The sequence below is a fragment of the Mobula birostris genome, chromosome 13, assembly GCF_030028105.1.
Source record: "Mobula birostris isolate sMobBir1 chromosome 13, sMobBir1.hap1, whole genome shotgun sequence".
Lineage (NCBI taxonomy): Eukaryota > Metazoa > Chordata > Chondrichthyes > Myliobatiformes > Myliobatidae > Mobula > Mobula birostris.
Genome location: NC_092382.1, coordinates 20841339 through 20852934, shown reverse-complemented (window position 1 = coordinate 20852934; position 11596 = coordinate 20841339). Strand labels below are relative to the sequence as shown.

At 44.3% G+C, this 11596-nt stretch overlaps 1 pseudogene; it reads right to left on the bottom strand.

The window, feature by feature from the left end:
• Positions 1–5719: 5719 nt before the first annotated feature.
• LOC140208546 (uncharacterized) lies at positions 5720–11361 on the bottom strand (annotated as a pseudogene).
• Positions 11362–11596: the final 235 nt, after the last annotated feature.

Here is an 11596-nt window from a genome sequence, read left to right as displayed (position 1 = left end):
GTTTCCGTTGAATTTTCTGCGGACTGAAGAAGTCGAGCTGACTGCAGTTCTGTCTGAGATGTTCTTCACCCCTCTCATCTCTGGGCTGTGTTAACCTCCTTATTCAGGGCTCATTTCCACATTATGGGTCATTTTCCTGCTTCTAAAGGGTTGTTAGAAAACACCCTGTCCTCTAAAGACTGAAAGCAGAATGGGAAACCATTAGTTGGATGTTCAACGGAGCAGGGTCAGAAACCAGAGGCGGGTTTGCACAGGGCAGAGTTTGGGACTCTGGACGATGGTCGGGGTAAGAACGTGTGATGAGAAGGGAGTCAGCAGTGGGGTGTGGCAGCGAATGACAGAGTGGAAACGTTGGAAGCTGATTGACAGAGAAAATAATTTGGTTGTCTGACTGATGACACAAACAATACCTGTGGTGAGGTGCTCCACTGGTCGAGGAACATGTGTGTGGTGGGAATGGTTTTATCTATTGAGGGAGTTGTTCCTGTGTGTTTATCCTGTAATATTATATCTGGATGTTTATTTTGGATTATCCTATCTGTAATAATGTATTGATTATCTTATAAATAGTGAGATTCTGTCCCTAACTGGATCAGGCTTGAATTTATGGTGCCTTAATGAAGTTATGGTGCTCATTCATGAGTTTGTATTTTAAAGCAAGATTTTGGTGAATGATGTTTGCCTCTTGATTGTACCTTCATAAGTAACCAGATTGATTCAAACTGCTAGAGGATCCTGGAATGTGTTGGATTGTGTCTGGTTTCTCGGCATTTGCTGCATTTATTGCCTCGTTTGTTTGTATTGTATGTGTTTTTGATTTTTTTTTTCTTTCTGTGAACCACCTTGTCCTGTATTTCTGCAAGGAACCCCTCTGTTTCAGGGAAGAGGTCTCCAACTCTCTGTCAGGTGCTCGATGCTTCCTTGTCACCATCTGGTCTGCTCAGATCGTTGGGATTTCTCCCATGGAGGGTCATACTCATTCCACTGGTTAATCTTTTCTTCCATAGTGATGATTCATTTTTCTCAGTTTGCCTCTCATTTAAGTTTTCTGGTCTGTATTTCTTACCATGATTGCAGATACACACATGGAGTGCTCAATCCTGTTCATTTTTGATGAAAATATATACTTGTAAGTTTTATCTGACAGGTTGTGATTTTTTTTTCATGTGTGTTATTTCTCTTCCTCCTTCCATCCAAGGTAGTGTTAATCTAAGTGGAGTTGAGTGTAAATAGTCGGCCTTTTCTCCTTGGAGTGACAGAGGATGAGAGGTGACCTGATAGAGGTGTATAAGATGAGGAGAGGCATTGATCATGTGGACAGACAGGTTTTTCCCCCAGGGCTGAAATGGCTAACACAAGAGGGCATTGTTTTAAGGTGCGTGGATGTAGGTATAGAAGAGATATCAAGGGTAAATTTATGCAGAGAGTAGTAAATGCGTGGAATGGGCTGCCAGTGGCGGTGGTTGAGGTGGAATTGATAGGGTCTTTTAAGAGTCTCCTGGACAGGTACATGGTGCTTAGAAAAATAGAGGAGTATGGGTAAGCCTAGGTAATTCTAGGGCAAGGACATGTTCAGCACAGCTTTGTGGGCCGAAGGGCCTGTATACTGTGTTGTAGGTTTTCTATGTCTCTAAGTCGCTGCATGTGAGGCTGCTGAACAAGATCACAGCTCATGGAATTACAGGAAAGATGCTTGTATGGGTCGAAGATTGACTGACAAGGCAGAAAGAGTCAGAATAATGTGGAGAATTCTGTTTTGCTGTCGCTAACTAATGGTGTTCCGTAGGGGTCAGTATTGAGACCACATCTTTTCACATTAAATCTGAATGATATGGATGACGGAATTGATACCTGGGTGATGAACTTTGCAGTTGATACAAAGATAGGTACGGGACAGGTAGTTTAGAGCAAAGCTGGAGTCTGCAGAAGGACTTTGATAGGTTTGGAGAACAGACAACGAAGTAGCAGATGAAATACAGTGTATGCAAGTGTCCAGTCATGTACAATTGGTAGAAAGAATAAAGACGGAGAGAAAAAAATAAATGGGAGAAAATACAAAAATCAGAAATAGGTACTTGGGACTCCGTGAACAGGAGTCTCTAAAGGTTTGCTTGCAGATTGAGTTAAGGATGACAACTGTAACGTTAGCATATAGGAGCAAGGATGTGGTACTGGAGCTTTATAACACATTGGTCAGATCACGCAGTTTCCGACCTCCCATCTGAGAAAAAGATATGCTCATATCGGAGCGGGTTCGGAGAAGGTTCACGAGAATGATTCCAGGAATGAAAGCGTTAACTTAAGATCTTTGACCCTGTACTCACTGGTCCAGAGGAAAGAGAGGGGATCTCATTGAAACCTATCAAATATTGAAAGGCCTCGGCAGAGTGGCTATGAAGAAGATGCACCCTACGCTGTGTGGGTCTGGGACCAGAGGCCACGGCCTCAATGTATAGAGCATCCACTGACAGCAGAGATGAGGAGGAATTTCTTGAGTCAGGGAGTGGTAAATCTTTGGAATTCATTGCCATGGACGGAGGAGATGCCAAGTCATTGAGTATATTTAAAAAGGATGTTCAAGGATTATGGGGAGAAGGCAGGAGAATGGAGTTGAGAGAGAGAATCAATTGGACACGAAGGAATGGTGGAACAGACTCGATTGGCTGAGCAGTCTCTGTCTCATATCTCATGGCTCAAGAAGAGTCTAGTGAGGTTGCATTAGGGTTAGGGTATTGTTAGGGTATCCGCACCTGGATTATTGTATCCAGTTTTGGTGGTTCTGCTGTAGGAGAGAGGACGTCAATCTGGAATGAGTGCAGGAGAGATTTACGAGAATGGTGCCGGTACTCGAGGGACTGAGTTCTGGAGAGAGGCTGGGCAGGTTGGGACTTCACACCTTGAAGTGCAGGAGATTGAGGCTGACATGATGCAGGTGTCCCAAACCCTGAGTGTACAGAACTGGGGAACGTGCGCAGTCCTTTTCCCCACTTTTGTGGAACCAACAACCAGACGGCACCGGTTCAAGGTGAGAGAGGATTGATTTAATAGGGATGCCAGGGGAAAATTATTAATCCACTCTCCCTTCCGGTTCATCGTTTAACTAACTCAATGAGTCCACTCTCAGGTTAAAGGAGCAACACCTCATATTACATCCGGGTAGTTTACAACCCGATGGCATGAACATCGATATCTTTAACTTCTACCTCTTCCTTTTTATCAAACCCACACGCCTGTCTCCTCCATTCTGTCTCCCCACTTCTCTCTTCTCCACTGTGGACCGTCTCCCTCTGGTTCCTCTTTTACTTCCTATTTTCCCCATGGTCCGCTCTCCTATCCTATCAGATTCCTTCTTTTCAGTCCTTTGAATTTTCCACCTCCCACCTCACAGCGTCTCACTTCATCTCCCACCTCCCCCACCCTCTCACCTTCACTCTTACCTGGTTTCACCTGTCATCTACCAGCTTGGACTCTTCCACTCCCCGCATCATCTTGTTCCAGCTTCTCCCAGTTCCAGTCCCGATGAAGGGTCTCGGCAGGAAATCTCTGTTTTGATTTATCCCCCTCTGTAGAAGCTACCTGACCTCCTGACTTCCTCCAACATTTTGTGTTTGTTACTCTGCATCTCCAATATCTGCAGAGTCTCATCGGGACAGAGTGCAGAATGCAGAGACTACATCGGGTCTCACTAATGTCGAGGAGGCCACACCTGGAAAGCTGGAAACAGGAGATGACCCCAACAGGCACGATGTTGAAAAGTTGCCTCATGTGGAAGGACTGTTTGGGACCCTGACTAGTGGTGGGGAGGGTGGTTTGGGGCAGGACTGGCACTTCATCCACTTGCAGAGTTGGCTTCCAGCCCCCTGCACCCCTCCTTATCGCTGTAAACCTCTCCCTTTTGTGGACAACACTGCCACCCGGTGGTGATTTGCCACAATAACAGGAGCCCCTGATTTGTGGACTCCATTGTCACCAGGTGGCGCTCTGCTGCAGGAACACAGAGACAGAAATGTGACGCTGCAGTCTGCTGAAATGTTTATTCAAGATTGTTTAATTCCATTTCCAGCAGAAAAATGTAACTGAGATCAAAATAGTTATTACTCTGGATCCAAAGGAACACAAAAACACAATAGTAAAAACATATATCCACAGCTTATATACTGTGCACGGATTGATTGGATGTCCATAAAGTGACGCTCGGCAGGGGATGTCTGCAAATAAGATGACAGACAGGAAATTATAAAGTAGATGTGTTTGGTGATGTGGAATGGGTGGGTTAGTTGGGTAGAGACATTTATCAGCCTTACTGCTTGGAGAAAGTAGCTGTCCCAGAGGCTGGCCGTCCTGGTGAGGATGCTGCGTCGTCTACCCAGATGGGAGTGGGGCAAACAGTCCATGAGTGGGATGGTGGAGGTAGATTATGAAAATCAGGTTGGTGCTTGATCTCAAGAGAGGGAATTTGGAAAATACCAATGAGACTCCTTTTTGAACAGCTTGTAATTGTGCCCACTAGGGAAAAGTTAATTCTGGATTGGGTGTTGTGTAATGACCCAAATTTGATTACGAAGCTTATGGTAAAGGAAACGTGGACTTGGTGATCATAACATGTTACAATTCACCCTGCACTTTGAGAGGGGAAAGGTACGAGAAGATGCATCATTATTAGTGGAGTGCGGGGAACTACAGAGGCATGGGAGAAGAGCTCACCAAAGTTGATTGGAAGGGGACACTAGCATGGATGATGGCAGAATAGCAATGGCTGGAGTTGCTCAATTTGACAGCCTCAGGGTTGAAGAGAAACACATAATACTCCAGCTGCACAGCTCCAACCTGAAGGCACGAATATCGATTTCTCCTTGCAGTTAAAAAAAAAATCACTGCCCATAGCCTTTCCTTCTACTCTTCACCCTGGCCATTCACCATTAGTTATGTAAATATGATGCTACCATTCATTACGAGAGGTCTATCCATAAGGATATATTGTTGAGATGTTTTCAGGCAATGGTTAAACCACACGGACAATTATGAGCAGTGTAGGGACTCATTTCAGGAAAAATGTGCTGGAGTTGGACAGAGTCAAATGGAGGTACCAGTTTAACTTCCCGACTGGCCTCAAACTTATCACCAGAGTCTCACGCTAGACCCCTTTGCTGCAATCTCTCTATCTTTTCCAGCTGGAACATCCTCTACCTTTCTGATTCCTCCTTGTTTTTCTGCCTCTTCTCTCTGTTTTCTTGCCTCTCTAGCCTTAAACTGCCTGTGCCTTTCCACAGCCTCCATCTTTAATTTTTCTAACTTGTACAGGAGCCCAAGCTCACTAGGTTTACTTTCAGGAAACATCTCCAACTCCTCCACTTTAAACACACCCTCATATACATAATGTTCAGCTATTATCCTCTGCATGTGTGACCTCCTCATTGTCAATTTCACCTTAGCAAGTTTTAACCTTTTAGCAATAATCAACAACTCAATCCTTCTGGTGTCCTTTAGTGCCTCAGAGGTTGGCGCTTCCAGAAATCTATCAACATCCATTGCTGCTGATTTTCCACACACAAATAAATCAAAAGGGATTTCTCCAATGAAATCGATAATTAATCAATACGCCCTCAAATCTGTGCATATCCCGGATGCAAGCCCAAATTTTGTTATGAAATGTAACGCTTTAGAAACGAAACAGCAGCAATAGACTACACCTGGAGTCTGGTTTTGATGTTAAATCCACTATCTTTATTAGTATCTACTAACAATATAGTAACTTAAGCAAGATAAACAAAAGTTAACAGTGTTATGTGTACGTGTGTATAAATATAACTCCCAAACTATTGAGCTCGGGGGAAACAAGGCTTGGAGTCTTGAGATGGTGAACTATGAGAGTTCAGTTCAACCACAGAGCAGTTGAGGAGAGAGGGATATTTGTAATCCAGGGTAAATGTCGAGAGAAGGCAATAATGTGAATTCCACAGTATCCATGGTGGTAAAACGAGAGAACAGTCGCTGTAGATGTTATCCGTCGTCGTTCCAAATCCATTTATGAATTATCACAGAAAGTGACTTGTCACAAGGGGTATCGTCTTCAAGTGAATTACCACACCACACCCAGGCAAGTGTTAACACATAAATGGTCTTCACAGGATACCCCAAATCCGATCCACTCCTATGGATCAAATGAGGTGACAACCACACATTCAATGTTCGCTGAATCGATAATTAACCCACCCTTGTGGGCAGTGGAAAGTTCTAAACAGTGACCCTTGGCCAGTAGTTCCCTTGTTTCGATCCTTCCATTTATCCTCCTTCATCTCCGTCTGACTGAGTATCTGTGTCCTTGGTTAAAACTAAACAAGCAGTGAGCAATGTAAACAAGCTGCAAGTCAGATTGATTTCCATTCTTAATCTCTCTCTCTCTCTCTCTCTTAAAATGACAGTCCACAGAAAATGAAACCTAGGGATTCATAACAATGGCCACTCCCCAGTGTGAACTCGCTGATGACACTGTAGGTTGGATGAATCAGTGAATCTCTTCCCACATTCTGAGCAGCTGAATGGCTTCTCCCCAGTGTGAACTGACTGGTGTGCCAATAGTTTGGATGATCGAATGAATCCTTTCCCACATTCTGAGCAGGTGAACAGCTTCTCTCCAGTGTGAACTGGCTGATGACTCTGTAGGTTGGATGACCGAGTGAATCCCTTCCCACATTCTGAGCAGGTGTATGGCCTCTCCCCAGTGTGAACTCGCTGATGTCTCTGTAGGGTGGACAAATCAGTGAATCTCTTCCCACATTCTGAGTAGGCGAACGGCCTCTCCCCCATGTGAACTGACTGGTGTGCCAGTAGTCTGGATGACCTAGTGAATCTCTTCCCACATTCTAAGCAGGTGAACGGCTTCTCCCCAGTGTGAACTCGCTGGTGACTCTAGGTGGGATGAATCAGTGAATCTCTTCCCACATTCTGAGCAGGTGAACGGCTTCTCCCCAGAGTGAATTCGCTGGTGTTTCTGTAGGGTGGATGAATCAGTGAATCTCTTCCCACAGAATGAGCAGGTGAACGGCTTCTCCCCAGTGTGAACTCGCTGATGTCTCTGTAGGTCGGATGACTGAGTGAATCTCTTCCCACATTCTGAGCAGGTGAATGGCTTCTCCCCAGTGTGAATTCGCTGATGTCTCTGTAGGATGGATGAATCAGTGAATCTCTTCCCACATTCTGAGCAGGTGAATGGCTTCTCCCCAGTGTGAACTCGCTGGTGAGCCATTAGGTTAGATGACTGTGTGAATCCTTTTTCCTTTCCCAGAAATTCAGCAGATGACCAGCCTCTACCCAGTCTGAACTGACTGGTGTGTCCACAGGTGGGAAGACCAACTGAATCCTTTCTCACACACAGAACAGATGAATGGCCTTGCCCAGTGTGAACTTGCTGATATACCTTCAATTGAGATAACCGAGTGAATCCATTCCCACTATCTGAGCAGGTGAACGGCCTTTCCCTTGGAAAGTTACGGGCATGTCAGTCAGTCAGAAGACTGAGAGAATACCTCCCCACAGTCTGAACAGGAACAATGGTCGATCCCTTGCTCCAGTTCTTAAATATCTTGACAGGGACAACAAAACTGGCGTGCCGTGTTTGAAATTGCTGGAGGCAAATTCTTTCTCGTTTTTAACCTGTAAAAAGATTTACAAAATCCATCAATTGGTGTAGGACAACATTTCAGATGAGATTACTTGAGTTGCCAAGGTTTGATCTGGTATCACAGTGTTACAGTGAGGTTCAACCCAAGTTGGACAGAGAAATCATCTTCTGAATGGGCACAGTGCTGGTATCTGGAGTGACCATCAAATTCTCTGATGCTCTTCCTGTCTCTAAAAGAATGGGGCATTTCTGCCATCTCCAATCTGTGATCTGGCTCAGTTTGACTCTCTCCATTGGTATTATTCCCTGTTCCTGCTGAGCCCCATGGATGCCTGGCCCCACAGTAACTGAAACACCCTCTCACAAATAGTCTTTCTTGACATGCATCTGGGATTTTCTTTTATGTATTATTAACTTAAAGTGCCACAGTTTTAACGCCATATAAAAAATTCCTGCTGAGATGAATGGTTGGTCCACACAGCTGTTAAAAGGACTTAGAGTGAATTTTTGTATTATTTCAGGTTCTTGTCACAGTCACAGAAAATTACAACACAGAAACAGGCCCTTTGGGCCATCTGGTTTGTGCTGAACTATTTAAACTACCCACCTCCATACCCCTACCATCCAGGTACCTATGCAAACCTCTTAAATGTTGAAATTGAGCTCGCATGCACCACTTGTGCTGGCTGCTCATTCCACACCCGGATGACCGTCTGTGTGAAGAAGTTTCCCCTCATGTGCGCCTAACATCTCACCTTTCACCCTTAACCCATGGCCTCTGGTTGTAGTACCGCCCAATCTCAGTAGAGAAAGCCAGCTTGCATTTACCCTATCTATACCCCTCTATCACAATCAAATCTCCCCTCGGTCTTCTACATTCTAAGGAATAAAGTCCTGACCTGCTCAATCTTTCCTTATAACCCAAGTCCTCCAGACCTGGCAAAATCCTTGTGAATCTTCTCTGAACTCTTTCAACCTCTTTTACATCTTCCTGTAGGTTGGTGACCAAAACTGCACACAATACTCCAAATTAGGCCTCACCAATGTCTTGTACAAAGTCAACAGAACATCCATCTATTGTTCTCAGTACTTTGGTTCAAAAAGGCCAACGTGCCAAAATCTTTCTTTCCATCCCTATCTAACTGTGACACCACTTTCAGTGAAATACAGACCTGTATTCTCAGATGCCTTTCTTCTACAGCAATCCTCAGTGCCCTAACATTCACTGTGTAAGACCTAGGTCCAACCAAAATGCAACACCTCACACTTGTCTCCATTAAATTGCATTTTGCATTTCTTATCCCATTATTCCAGCTGATCCAGATTGCACTGCAAGCCATGATAGTCTTCCTTGCTGTTCACGACACCACTAATCTTGGTGTGATCCACAAATTTGCTGATCCAGTTAACCACACTATCAACCAGATTACTGATATAGATGACACACAATAACAGATACAGCACTGATCCCTGTGGCAAACCACTAGTCACAGGCCTCCAGTCAGAGAGGCAACCATGTGCTACCACACTCTGGCTTCTCCCAAAGACAGTGACTCACCCAATTTACTATCTCATCTTGAATGCTGAGTGACTGAACCTTCTTGACCAATCTCCCATATGAGACTTTGCCCAGTGCCTTGCTAAAGTCCATGTAGACAACATCCACTGCCTTGCCTTCAACCACTTTCCTCATAACTTCCTCAAGAGACTCTATAAGATTGGATAGACATGACCTACCGTGCACAAAGCCATGCTGTCTATCCTTTATCAGTCCACACCTATCCAAATACTTACAGTATATATCCGGTTCCTGCACATACATTCCAATAACTTACCCAAAACCTGTTGGGAAACTTTCAGAAACCAAAAGCAGACAACTAAAAAAGTCAGGTGAGCTCAGGGCATGGAATCATGATACTGTTGTCATTCATGCGTCTTGGTAGCACCCAACAGTCTGAGGCATTTAGAGGAACAAAATATCCTGGCCTCAATATCTCTTGAAAACCAAGGTTCCCTGCACCTGTAACTTTTCAACTTTTATTTTAGCAGGCATGTATATGTATGAACTCTACATCCTCAAAATTTCACTTCTGAAGGCCTCCCACTTACCAAGTACTCCTTTGCCAGAAAGCAGCCTGTTCCAAACCACACTTGTCAGAGCCTTTCTCATAGCATCAAAATTGACCTTTCTCCAATTTAGAATCTCAACCCGTGGTGCACCTCTCGTTTTCCATATTTACTTTGAATCTCATGGCATTATGATCACTAATTTCTGTCACCAGCCCTGGATCATTTCCTAACAGCTTACTGCACACTTCTACGTCAGGAATTCAAATTACAGATTAAGGGCACATTTGACAAACTCTACTCCATCTCGTCCTTTTGCTGTATGGGAGTCCCAGTCAATATATGGAAAGTTAAAATCACTTACTGGAACAACCTTTGCATCTTGGCATGGTGCAATCTCTCTACAAATTTATTTCTCTAAATCCCTCAAACTGTTGGATGCAACCAAGTCCCCACAATGGATACAACTTCATAATTCCCTGTCCTGAGCTCATCTGGCTTTCCTACGATGCTTCTTGCATTGTGATACACACAGTTCAGCACATTCATCGCACCATGCTCAACCATTTGATTGCTGACTCTGTCTGAGGTCTGAACAACATCTGACTGGTGTCAAGAAAACAAACTCTCTCTCATTGTCACAAAAACAAAGGAGCTGACTGTGGACTACAGGAGGAATGGAGACAGGCTAACCCCTATTGACATCAATGGATCTGGGGTTGAGACGGTGAACAGCTTTAAGTTCCTCGGCATAAACATCACCGAGGATCTCACATATAACCATATAACAATTACAGCATGGAAACAGGCCATCTCAGCCCTTCTAGTCCATGCTGAATGCTTACTCTCACCTAGTCCCACCAACCTGCATTCAGCCCATAACCCTCCATTCCTTTCCTGTCCATATAGCTATCCAATTTTACTTTAAATGACAATATCGAGCCTGCCTCTACCACTTCTGCTGGAAGCTCATTCCACACAGCTACCACTCTCTGAGTAAAGAACTTCCCTGTCATGTTACCCCTAAACTTCTGCCCCCTAACACTCAACTCATGTCCTCTTGTTTGAATCTCACCTACTCTCAATGGAAAAAGCCTATACACGTCAACTCTATCTATCCCCCTCATAATTTTAAATTCCACTGTTAAGACCCCCTCAACCTTCTACGCTCCAAAAAAATAAAGACCCAACTTGTTCAACCTTTCTCTGTAACTGAGGTGCTGAAACCCAGGTAACATTCTAGTAAATCTCTGTATTCTCTCTATTTTGTTGACATCTTTCCTATTATTCGGTGACCAGAACTGTACACAATACTCCAAATTTGGCCTTACCAATGCCTTGTACAATTTTAACATTACATCCCAGCTCCTATACTCAATGCTCTGATTTATGAAGGCCAGCATACCAAAAGCTTTCTTCACCACCCTATCCACATGAGATTCCACCTTCAGGGAATGATGCACCATTACTCCCAGATCCCTCTGTTCTACTGCATTCTTCAATGCCCTACCATTTACCATGTATGTCCTAATTTGATTATCCTACCAAAATGTAGCACCTCACACTCACCAGCATTAAACTCCATTTGCCATCTTTCATGTACATGGTCTGTACATACCGGCTGTGTTGTGAAAAGAGCACAACAGCACCTCTTTCACCTCAGATGGTTGAAGAAGTTGGGGATGGGGCCCAAAATCCAAAGGTCTTTCTGCAGGGACACAATTGAGAGCATCCTGACTGGCTGCATCACTGCCTGGTATGGGAACTGTACTTCCCTTAATCGCAGGAACCTGCAGAGAGTGGTGCGGACAGCCCAGCGCATCTGTAGATGTGAACTTCCCACTATTCAGGACATTTACAGAGACAGGTGTGTAAAAGGGGCCCAAAGGATATTGGGGACCCAATTCA